The sequence below is a fragment of the Mercenaria mercenaria genome, chromosome 12, assembly GCF_021730395.1.
Source record: "Mercenaria mercenaria strain notata chromosome 12, MADL_Memer_1, whole genome shotgun sequence".
In the NCBI taxonomy this organism is placed as follows: Eukaryota; Metazoa; Mollusca; class Bivalvia; order Venerida; family Veneridae; genus Mercenaria; species Mercenaria mercenaria.
In genome coordinates, this window is record NC_069372.1 from 58728243 (window position 1) to 58739837 (window position 11595).

Consider the following 11595-nt stretch of genomic DNA (forward strand, 5'->3'; position numbering starts at 1 on the left):
TGAAATGGCAACTATTACAAAAATACGACAGCTATGGTACCCCACTCCCACTACCACACCCAATTCCTCCCCGCAACATATTCACTCAACATTTGTTCCGAATTTTCAAGCATGCATCGTCTGTACCCGCTAAGCATAACCGATAGAACTCGGCAGCACCTTGACCGCAATCGTATTTTCCATATTTATGCGGAGACACTGACCATACGAACATAACAAAATAAACTTACTTGTGAAACACGTTACTTCGTTACCAGTTGATGTGAATGTCCGTCTAAAAATTTCACATGTTCTTGTAAGTGCTATTTGAAAACTATTCATTTTTAACAAATATACGAATCCAAAGAACGGTCTTTTGTTCCATGTCCGATAAGACTGAATTTATTTGGTCACTCTACAATGTCCGAAACGGGACCACTGTGCGGACTATAGTATTAAAGTATTACCAAAGATTTAACTCAATTTAACAAAATTTGATAAAATTATCCACTTTTCTTTTAACTTTCATAATCGTTATAGAATTCATGAATTGATAATTTATGGCACAAGCACGTATCCGAAGCTAAATAAAAACGTTATATTCTGGAGTTGTTAGTACTCATTTACGAATAAGTATCTGAAAACTGAAACTTTCGGTAAAAAACTAGAATTCAAACACGAAGATTCACATATTTAACTCTTAGCCTGCTGGCGGTAGATGATTCTGCCTTTGCGACCAGTGCAGACCAAGATCAGCCTGCACATCCGTGCAGTCTGATCATGGTCTGCACTGTTCGCTATTCAGTCAGTAAATTTTCAGTGAAAACCCCTTTGAGTAATAAGTGGTACTGTCCAAATTGAAAGATGGACCAGTCCATTATAGAAATATAGCAGGTTAAGGGTTAATCATTGTCATGCGTATAATTATGGTGTACAATTACGGATGATTTAATTATTTTCCGGTTTCTGATTTTTATCTTTACACTACCATATACATATCAAGATGATATTTTTCTTGTATTAAAAAGAAAACCGGGCATATTACCGATTTTTGGCCACCCGTGCAGAACTGCCTACCTTTAACCGACATATTATATTAAATTTAGATGTATTCTTACATAAAACAAATTTTCTTAAACGTAAATTAGTTATTTTCTTGTATTTTGTTTCAATATGTAGGGAAACAGGTGTCATGTTTTACTCGGGGTACAATTGTACGCATCCGAACCCAACCTTGAAACAAAAGCTCAATAGCTATTCTTCATGTAAAATCATAGCAACATACTAGTTTCCAGCCGAAAAAAAAAAGAAAAAAAAGACACGAATTATTAAATTGATAAGAATAATGTTAATCAAAATTTAATTCTCTAGCTATAAATTACCTTTTTTAAACAGCAAACATTACCGCTGCATGAACATCCGTGCTGCCACAAAGACGTGTTCAATGATTATTAACAAATATCTAACCAACTATCGCACACAATGACAAATTCCGTATTAATCACATAATGCATGTTTTAAATCTTACACATAGCACACGTCATAACCACAGGAACCAGGCAATTTACACCGAATTTTGTCGCCATTATTTTTAATCTATACTCTGACGTAGAGTTTTATACGTTCTACGATTCTCCCTTACTACCGTAGTTACTCATACGTTCAAAGATCAGGGATTTTTTTCAGAAGCACAAAAAAATCGTAAAAAGTTCTTTTTTAAAAAGATGATCTCTACCAATACTCACGTGTATTATAAGCTCTGAATATTAAACTTTAATTTTAGTGCTTATTCTTGGGTTGCGTCCACTTTTAGCATAGAATTAAGTACCATAGCTGTTCAATGAAACAAACAAATCAAAAGCAACATTTAAAGATCGGTATCTACAACTAGAGTGATTAATTTCAACGTGCTTTCACTTTTGGCCATCTATTGAAAAAGTTCATTATATTACGTAATTGTACCCATAGTTTAATGTATGCAAGTATCCGTATTACCTAAATAACCTAAACGATTGTAAAGAAAGCCTAAAATTAGTTTATGGGCAAACGAGTCCAAAACAACCGTTGCTAGTGTCTTAAAGAGGTGTGAGCATCTCGCGTCTCAGCGTGATTCAAACCCGTTGCTTAGCGTACATTTCTTTGTTGAATCATATATGAGCCGCGCCATGAGAAAACCAACATAGTGGCTTTGCAACCAGTATAGATCCAGACCAGCCTGCGCATCTCCGCAGTCTGGTCAGGATACATGCTGTTCGCTAACAGTTTCTCTAATTGCAATAGACTTTGAAAGAGAACAGCATGGATCTTGACCAGACTGCCTAGATACGCAGGCTGGTCTAGATTCATGCTGGTCGCAAACCCACTATGTTGGTTTTTTCATGGCACGGCTCATATTATAAACTATCTTAACATACGTTTAAAATTCGATGTTATACTGTAAAGAAGAATCTGATCACTCGAACTGTCCCGAGTCGAACCGTTTCTGAACTCAAGAAAATGTTTGTTCTTCTCATTCTGACTCTTTAAAGTCTGGTATGTATTTCAAAATTGCCGACGTATAGTCAACACTCATAACCGCAAGTTTGTCCTTTTAAAGCGATCAGTCAAAAATCTGTTTGGCAATGACATAAGTACAATGTAGTTTACAAGTATATAAAACCTATTTTACAATAAATATGGTAATACTACTATGTTTAATTATATTTCATTGAAATTTTTCGTTTATTTTGAACGGGTATATCATATAGGTATTTCTGATACTAACTGATTAGCATTCCAACTATTCAAAAACTTATCTTACCACATTGTACACGAACTTTGGGGTCAACAAAAAGAATTTCAAAAGGACACGCAAATACTGAGTCGCCGATGAATTGTTTCTGTTGGTATCTGCACTAACTGTACTTAAATTAAGTACTAGTAGTTTAATTCAAAATTACAAATTGGTCTGAATTGATTTTATTTCTTTATTATTTTCTTTCTTCTTTCTTTCTTTCTTTCTTTCTTTTCTTTTTCTTTTCTTTCTTTCTTCCTTCCTTTCTTTCTTCTCTTTTTTCTTTCTTTCTTCTGATGCGACAAATTCAAGCATAACTGGTTCAATGAGAGCGAATGAAAATTTGGAAAACATGGGCTGATAATAAAAGTAAGTTATTTTGGCTTATCATTGTGAAAAAAATGCAAATTCTTCCTAAAAAGACAAAAATACAACAGGAATAGCCACTTTCCGTGGACACCGTCTACCGAAATGAAACCCATATGTCTCTGCACGGTCGAAGGTGCGTGTCTATATTATCCTAGGGATGATGTCTAAAACGCTAGAAATAGAATGTGATAACTAGCTCTACTGACAATTCGAGAAACTGTCGATTTAATATGGCAAACCGAAATTCATTCTGACGCAATACGCCGTTTTGGAAAGACACCACGGCAACGCCTGTGAGGGAAGAAAAATATATGAGCCGCGCCATGAGTAAACCAACAAAGTGGCTTTGCGACCAGCATGGATCCAGACCAGCCTGCGCATACGCGCAGTCTGGTCAGGATCCATGCTGTTCGCTTTCAAAGACTTTTGCAATTAGAGAAACTGTTAGCGACCAGCATGGATCCTGATCAGACTGCGCGGACGCGCAGGCTGGTCTGGATCCATGCTGGTCGCAAAGCCACTATGTTGGTTTTCTCATGGCGCGGCTCAATTATGGAATTTGTGATTATGGTTTTAACTGTATTAGTTTATATATAATATACGACTGCACGTAAGATTAAAAGTCTTATGGCATTCGGTCGTATATATTACAAGATACAAGATATAATTTTTTATGTATAGTCGGATGTTAACAAGATTCAAAATTAGTTATGAATATTTATTGGCCGATTTACAGTTTCATTAAAGTCCCTTCAGAAGTTTCAATGCCATCGTTCGAACAAAAAGTGGGGCGGACAGAAAGGTAGACGTACAAAAGGAGTATCTGTGTCCCCAACTCCTATTTACGCAACAGGGGATATAATCGAAAATATTAGAAATGACAAAATTGGGGATGTAATAGTCAAACAGTCCATTGGGGCGCCGTAAACTATTTTAGATGCAGCATTATGACTTTTTTTTTAAAAAAAAAAAACGGAGTACATTAATAGTTCTATATCTTGTCAGTGAAAACATTAAATGAAAATTAACTAACCAGTTATACTGCTCTTAATTTCTTATTTCGAACGTTTTTAAGTTCAAACACACCTTTTTTCTTCCAGAGCTTCTTGTGGTACCTCAAATATTTCCCCTTAGATCAACCCCGATAAACCTTTAAACCCGTTTCCGCCCATTGATTGACAATCCAAATTGGAGCCCATTGTTTTGCCCATACAAGTCGGCTTTATCTATAAATACGAACAGCACCAATTAAAGTAATTAGCATTGAATAACTGGTCTACCACTACGAAATAACATTGTAATTTAATATTTGAAATAAATAGGTAACATAAATGAACTAATTTTTCAAATTCCCCAAATGTCATCGAAATAATATTGAGGATAACTTTTAATAGCTTCATATTAACCTAAAATAGAGCTGATTTAACAAAAATATTTTAATTACTGAAGGTTATATTAATATTCTGACAAGCCATCAAATATAATAAGGTTATTTTTCATTCTACGCTGTACTATTTGATAGTTATTCCTTGGACAACAAATTGCAAAAATGCAAGAAGAAAGGATCAACATCAATAATAGCCAATTACGTAATCTTATTTTGTTTAGTAAACATCATGAAATTGTTATGGAATAAAGTCATTTGTATGAAATAAATAACATATTAATAGTGACAGTTCATGCATACGTATAAATTAATCAAATTACAGATACAGGCTCTACTAGTATGTTAAGCCTGAAAATGGTAGAAACGCAGTTCGGTTGTTTTATCAAAGGCCTTCCGAATTTTGGTAGACTCAACCAAACTGCTTTAGACACACTACAATTTTGTACATTACTGATAATTTAACATGTAAAAATATTTTTGTGTGGTATTCTTATCCCATTTTTGTTAGACAAATTATTGGTATAATTAATATGAATAAATATTAAGAAACAACATTGTCTAACATCCGGTCACCTGACTTCGACCTTAAACTGCTTCAAAGCGAGACCCTTTGAACAAACTTTAAGAGAGTCAGTGCAAGGAGGCTTCTGCCTAAGTTTATGAAGATCAGTCAAGCGGTTCATGTGAAGGAATTGTTAAAATTGAGTTATGCTGAGGATGGACGAGAACGTCGGAGCATCCACAAATGTTAACAACATTAAAAGTAGTAAATATGTTGACTTGTAGATGGGGAAAGTTTATCATCACAGTGACATTAAGTTTATCATGAGAAATCACGTCGACATCATCATTACAGTCGACATCAGAATCATCATTTTTACCATCGTCACCGACAGCATAAATGTAATCATTATAGTTTTATTACCATTATCATCATCATCATCATCATCATCATCACCACCACCATCATCTTAATAAGAAAGAATGTGTGCTCCTGATGTAAGCAAGACTGCATGTACTTGGATTATTCTAAACAATAATGTTTTATGGTTTTATATTCTCAAAAAAAAAAAATCAAAAAAAATCAGGGGTTCATACTTTTTGCGTTACTCTTAATCTCAAGAGGTTTGGCATTTTGTAAATGGGTGAAAATTATGTTTTATTTGTTTTGTTTTCTTTATGTGTTATCATTAGTTATTATTATTATTATAATTATCATCATCATTATTATTATTCCTATTACAACAACAAAATCATCATCATCATTATTATTATGTTGTCTCGTTTTCGTCATTGTTCTGTCGTACTTATGGCATATATCAATTGTTGTCTCGTATTCGCCGTTTCTCTTCAGTTCTTGTTACTTATTTCAACTGTTGTCTCGTTTTTTGCTGTTGCTCTGTCGTTCCTATTACGTATTTCAATTGTTGTCTCATTTTTTGCTGTTGCTCTGTCGTTCCTATTACGTATTTCAATTGTTGTCTCGTTTTTGCTGTTGCTCTGTCGTTTCTATTACTAATTTCAATTGTTGTGTCGTTTTCGATTTCGCTCTGTCGTTCTTGTGACGTATTTCAGTTGTTGTTTCCTTTTAGCCTTTCCTCTGTCGTTCTTATGGCGAATATCAATTGTTGTCTCGTTTTTGCCGTTGCTCTGTCGTTCTTGTGGCGTATATCAATTGTTGTCTCGTTTTTGCCGTTGCTTTGTCGTTCTTATGGCGTATTTCAATTGTTGTCTCGTTTTCGCTTTTGGTCTGCCGCTCTTATGACGTATTTCAATTGTTTTATCGTTTTTGCCGTTGCTCTGTCGATCGTATGGTGTATATCAATTGTTGTCTCGTTTTTGCCGTTGCTCTGTCGTTCTTATGGCGTTTATCAATTGTTGTCTCGTTTTCGCCGTTGCTCTGTTGTTAGTATGATGTATATTAATTGTTGTCTCGTTTTTGCCGTTGCTCTGTCGTTCTTATGGCGTTTATCAATTGTTGTCTCGTTTTTGCCGTTGCTCTGTCGTTCTTATGACGTATATCAATTGTTGTCTCGTTTTTGCCGTTGCTCTGTCGTTCTTATGGCGTATATCAATTGTTGTCTCGTTTTTGCCGTTGCTCTGTCGTTCTCATGACGTATATCAATTGTTGTCTCGTTTTTGCCGTTGCTCTGTCGTTCTCATGATCTATATCAATTGTTGTATCGTTTTCGCCATTTCTCTGCAGTTCTTGTGACGTATATCAATTGTTGTCTCGTTTTTGCCGTTGCTCTGTCGTTCTCATGACGTATATCAATTGTTGTATCGTTTTCGCCATTTCTCTGCAGTTCTTGTTACGTATTTCAATTGTTGTCTCGTTTTTGCCGTTGCTCTGTCGTTCTTATGACGTGTATCAATTGTTGTCTCGTTTTTGCTGTTGCTGTATCGTTCGTATCGTTCTTATGGCGTATTTCAATTGTTGTCTCGTTTTTGCCGTTGCTCTGTCGTTCTTATGACGTGTATCAATTGTTGTCTCGTTTTTGCTGTTGCTGTATCGTTCTTATGGCGTATTTCAATTTTTGTCTCGTTTTTGCCGTTGCTCTGTCGTTTTTATGTCGTATTTCAATTGGTGTCTTGTTTTTTGCCTTTGCTATACCGTTCTTATGACGTATTCAATTGTTGTCACGTTTTTTGCCGTTGCTCTGTCGTTCTTATGACGTATTTCAATTGTTGTCACATTTTGCTGTTGCTCTGTCATTTGTATGACGTATTTTAATTGTTGTCTCCTTTTCGATGTTGCTATGCTGTTCTCATTTCAATTTCAGATTTAAAGAAATAGTTTTAAGGATCTCAATAAGTTGCTTGTTTCTATGCTAGTGCTATTTCCTTGTCTTTTTCGTAAATCGATAAAAAGTATGTTGCTTTTTCAACTTATATTGAGTCTTTTTCAAGAATGGATGTTTTGTTTGGATGATTATAACGTAAACTGATCTTCGCTCTTTTGTTATTGCACTTAAATAATCAACTTTTATGTATTGTTATGCTGAATTGTTTTTCATTTATAGAAGGTCACAGTGAAAAGTATGATAGTACTGATCTATTTATCGATGTGTTACCTTCTTTGAATAAGTTATTTTATTACAATATACTGTTTTCGCCGTTGCTCTGTCGTTCTTATGACGCATTTCAATTGTTGTCTCGTTTTTGACGTTTCTATGCCGTCCTTATTGCGTATGTAAGTTGTTGTCTCATTTTCGCTGTTGCTATGTCGTTCTTATGACGTATTTCAATTGTTGTCTCGTTTTTTGCCGTTGCTATGTCGTTCTTGTGAAGTATTTCAATTGCTGTCTCGTTTCCACTGTTTCTCTGTCGTTCTTATAAAATATTTAAATTGGCGTCTCGTTTTTGCCATTGCTATGCCGTTCTTATGACGTATTTCAACGATTGTTTCGCCTTTGCCATTGCACTCTCGTTCTTGTGGCGTATTTCAGTTGTTGTCTCGTTTTCGCCGTTGCTATGCCGTTCTTATGACGTATTCAATTGTTTTCTCGTTTTCGGTGTTCCTCTGTTGTTCTTATGACGTATTTCAGTTGTTGCCTAGGTTTGCGTATTGCTCTGTCGTTCACATGCCGTATTTTAATTGTTGTCTCGGTATTGCCATTGCTATGCCTTTCTTGTGACGTATTTTGACGTATTTCAGTTGTTGCTTTTTCACTGTTGCTCTGTCGTTCTTATGAATTATTTCAATTGTTGTCGCTTTTCTGCCGTTTTGCCATGTCGTTCTTTTGACGTATTTCAATTGATTTCTCGTCTTCGTTGCTGCTATGTATTTCTTATGACGTATTTCAATTGCTGCTTCGTTTTTGCCGTTGCTCTGTCGTTCTGATGACGTACTCGTTTTTTGCCGTTGCTATACCGTTGCTATACAGTACGTTCTTATGGCGTTCATCAATTGTTATCTCGATTTCGCTGTTGCTCTGTCGTTCTTATGGCGTTCATCAATTGTTATCTCGATTTCGCTGTTGCTCTGTCGTTCTTATTACGTATTTCAATTGTTGTCTCGTTTTTTGCCGTTGCTGTGCCGTTTTTATGACGTATTCCAATTGTTGTCTCGTTCTCGCTGTTGCTATGCTGTGATATGATGATTTGACTCTCTACCATAATTGTTCAAATTATTGCCCTAGGTTCAGAAAATTCCGTGCACATGTTTGTGACATGTATATGATATAGGCCAATACACTGTAAAAAAGAAACTTTGAATATCTTCTTCTCGGAATACATAATAGCTAGAGTCTTGATATTTATATAAACCTAACTCTGTACTTGTACCATTACGTTGAAGCCTTTTATACAGGTGAGCGCTTTATGGTCAGTTACCCTCTTGTTATGTTGAACTATCTTGTATTTCTGTTGTTGTTGTTGTTATTGTTGTTGTTTTCTTTTACAGAAGCTCACACTGAACAGGTTTCAGAACTGTTGTATTTTACATTACATTTTCTTTATAGAAGGTCACATCGAAACTTAAAATGTTTAATTAATTTTAGAACTGTTATATGTCTTTATATGTTAACTTCTTTAAATAAAGTAATTGATATTATTATTATTATATTGTTTCATTTTCGAAGTTGCTCTGTCGTTCTTATTACTTATATTAATTTTTGTCTCGTTTCCATGGTTGTTCTGAAAATTCTATATTTCAATTTCTGTCTCGTTTTCGCCGTTGATCGACCATTCTTATGCTATGTAGTTTCCTTGGTCGCTCTGCCGTTCTAATGACCTATATGATGTGTCTTATTTTCGAGGTTAAACTGTCATGCCTATGACGAATATGCATTGTGTAGTTTTCGCGGTTGCTCTGTCATTCCTATGGTGTACATCAATTATTGTCTTAATTTTGCAGTTGCTGTGCCAATCTTATGAGGTACTTGAACTGTTGTCTCATTTTCGTGGTTGCTCTGTCATTCTTATGAAGTACATCAATTGTTGCCTTGATTTCGCTGTAACGCTGCAGTTTATATGAAATATTTAAATGTGTTTGTTACTGTGTCAAGAATATTTAGGTCGTCCAATTTAGTTTGAATAAGAACTGTCGGTCTTATCGAAGCAAATATGGCAAAAATACCTTCCGACAGGAAACTTATTGCTTGGCAATAGGTTTGTTGCATTTACTCGACCGTTTATATGACGTATTTCAATTGATACTGTGTTTTCCCGATTGTTGCAGCGTTTCATTGAGGTATCGCAAACGTTTTTTTTTTTGTTTTATAACATGAAATAATTGCTTCCTTACTTTTACTCTGTCGTCCCTATGACGCATTTTTATAGTTGTCTTGTTTTTGCAGCTACAAAAAAAAAACAACAACATGAATTCTTGTCTCACTATAACTCAGACGTTACCACGTGATTTCTTGCCGTTACTGTGCCATTCCCATGACCTATTTCAACTATTGTTCCGAAGCTTTTTATTCTTTTCCCCGTTACTGTCAGTTCCGTGACGCATTGCAATTGCCTTTTCATTTCGTCTTTGTTGACATTTATAAACAGGGGTCATGATAAACCTTTAGTTATCACGATAACGCTAGACTGACATTAGTCTTTAGAGTCCTTCAAAATAGTACCTCTACCATAAAACCCTCTTGAATAGCACTTTCTTGAAAAATTTACAATATCTCTTATCTCTGACTCTCTGTTGAGATAAGCCACAGTAAAGAGGGTCACAGAAAGAGGAAAAGAGGATTTATAATGAGCCCATTTACATGATTTTTCTTAAATAGAATGGGAAATGTTATAGAATAAGTTAACGCATGATCCGCATTTTATGACAGTCGAACATACGAAAGAACAAACAGACAGACAGCATGCATTGTACGTGAATGTTCTCAATATTCTTTTTTTTTTCTTCTAACAATGCACCAGGGTTCAAGAAAATGGCACACATACACCACATGAGCTACCTTTGCCATGATATTTAATAACTACTAAATTTCATTAAGGACGTAAATTGATAGTAAATATTTACGTTCTTGGCTTTATAGCCATATAGCAACCACAGTTTTTCATTCCACAGATTAGACATCAAACGTCAGTAAGAGCCAAGTGGTCTGGTTTGCAGTAGAGACAGTGTACTGTTTGTTTGTTTGTTTGTTGATGTTCTAAACTTAGTTTGTTGATGTTTTAAACTTAGTCTTCTATGTGCTTTAAACTTAGTCTTTTATGTGCTTTCTTTTATATGATCTAGAGGAAGGTGCTAAAGGCCACACCAACCTTAGTAAATATGCTACTAGCATTCGCTAAATCTTAGAATGCCTTTAAAAATTTATTTTGCCTTTTATTTTTATTTTATATATTAGCACCTTCTATGCAATAAACTATGTAGTGTATTTTTGTATGTCATTTCACTTTTACTTATGTACTTACTTCTTTACAGGTTTGTGCTTATATGTGCTATGCACGTAAGTTTCCTTTTAATCATATAACCATGTCATTCTTAACCGCTGCAATGTAACTTATGTTTTAATATGCCTAACTTCCGCTTATCTTTCTTTTTAGCCGCTTTATTTTTTGTTATTTATGTTTTCTTTGTTTGTCGGGAAATAGCTCATGAGCTAATGTTTTTTGTTATACTTTATCTGACGTAAAATAAAGATTCTTGTATCTTGTATCTTGTACGTGCATAATATATGGCTATGCATAGAACCATTCATACATATTGTATAGCTTTTGGTCTATGTACCAAGTTTCATGAGAAAATATCTCTCTACCTATGTGAGTATCTATCTGTCTATATTGTCAAATCATTTCAGGGACCTGAACATTTTCGCGCGCCTTAATGTAGAGATATTGTTAGTAGAAAAAAAAACATGACTTGGGAAATGGGAAATGTATAAGGTATTGAAATAAAAGATGAGATAAGATAAGATAATCTTTATTTAACGTCGGTTTTAACAAACATTTTAAACACTAGCTAATACAAGCTATTTTTCTGACAAAACAAGACTATCATTTTACATACAAACAAGCAATCTATATAGGGAAAGAAAGCAAAATTATAAGCATAAGATTCTAGTTAAAAAGCATTAGCACATTCACAAAAATCATAGATTGGAAATAACTGTCTATTTACAGAACA

General features: G+C 34.7%; 1 protein-coding gene across 1 annotated transcript in view; it reads right to left on the reverse strand.

The window, feature by feature from the left end:
* The window catches only part of LOC123534932 (fibrinogen-like protein 1), a 46376-nt gene extending 45967 nt beyond the window's left edge, over positions 1–409 (reverse strand). The window contains exon 1 of the mRNA XM_045317419.2: positions 231–409. The gene's annotated coding sequence lies outside the window, so the exon portion shown is untranslated. The remainder of the gene's footprint in view (positions 1–230) is intronic.
* Positions 410–11595: the final 11186 nt, after the last annotated feature.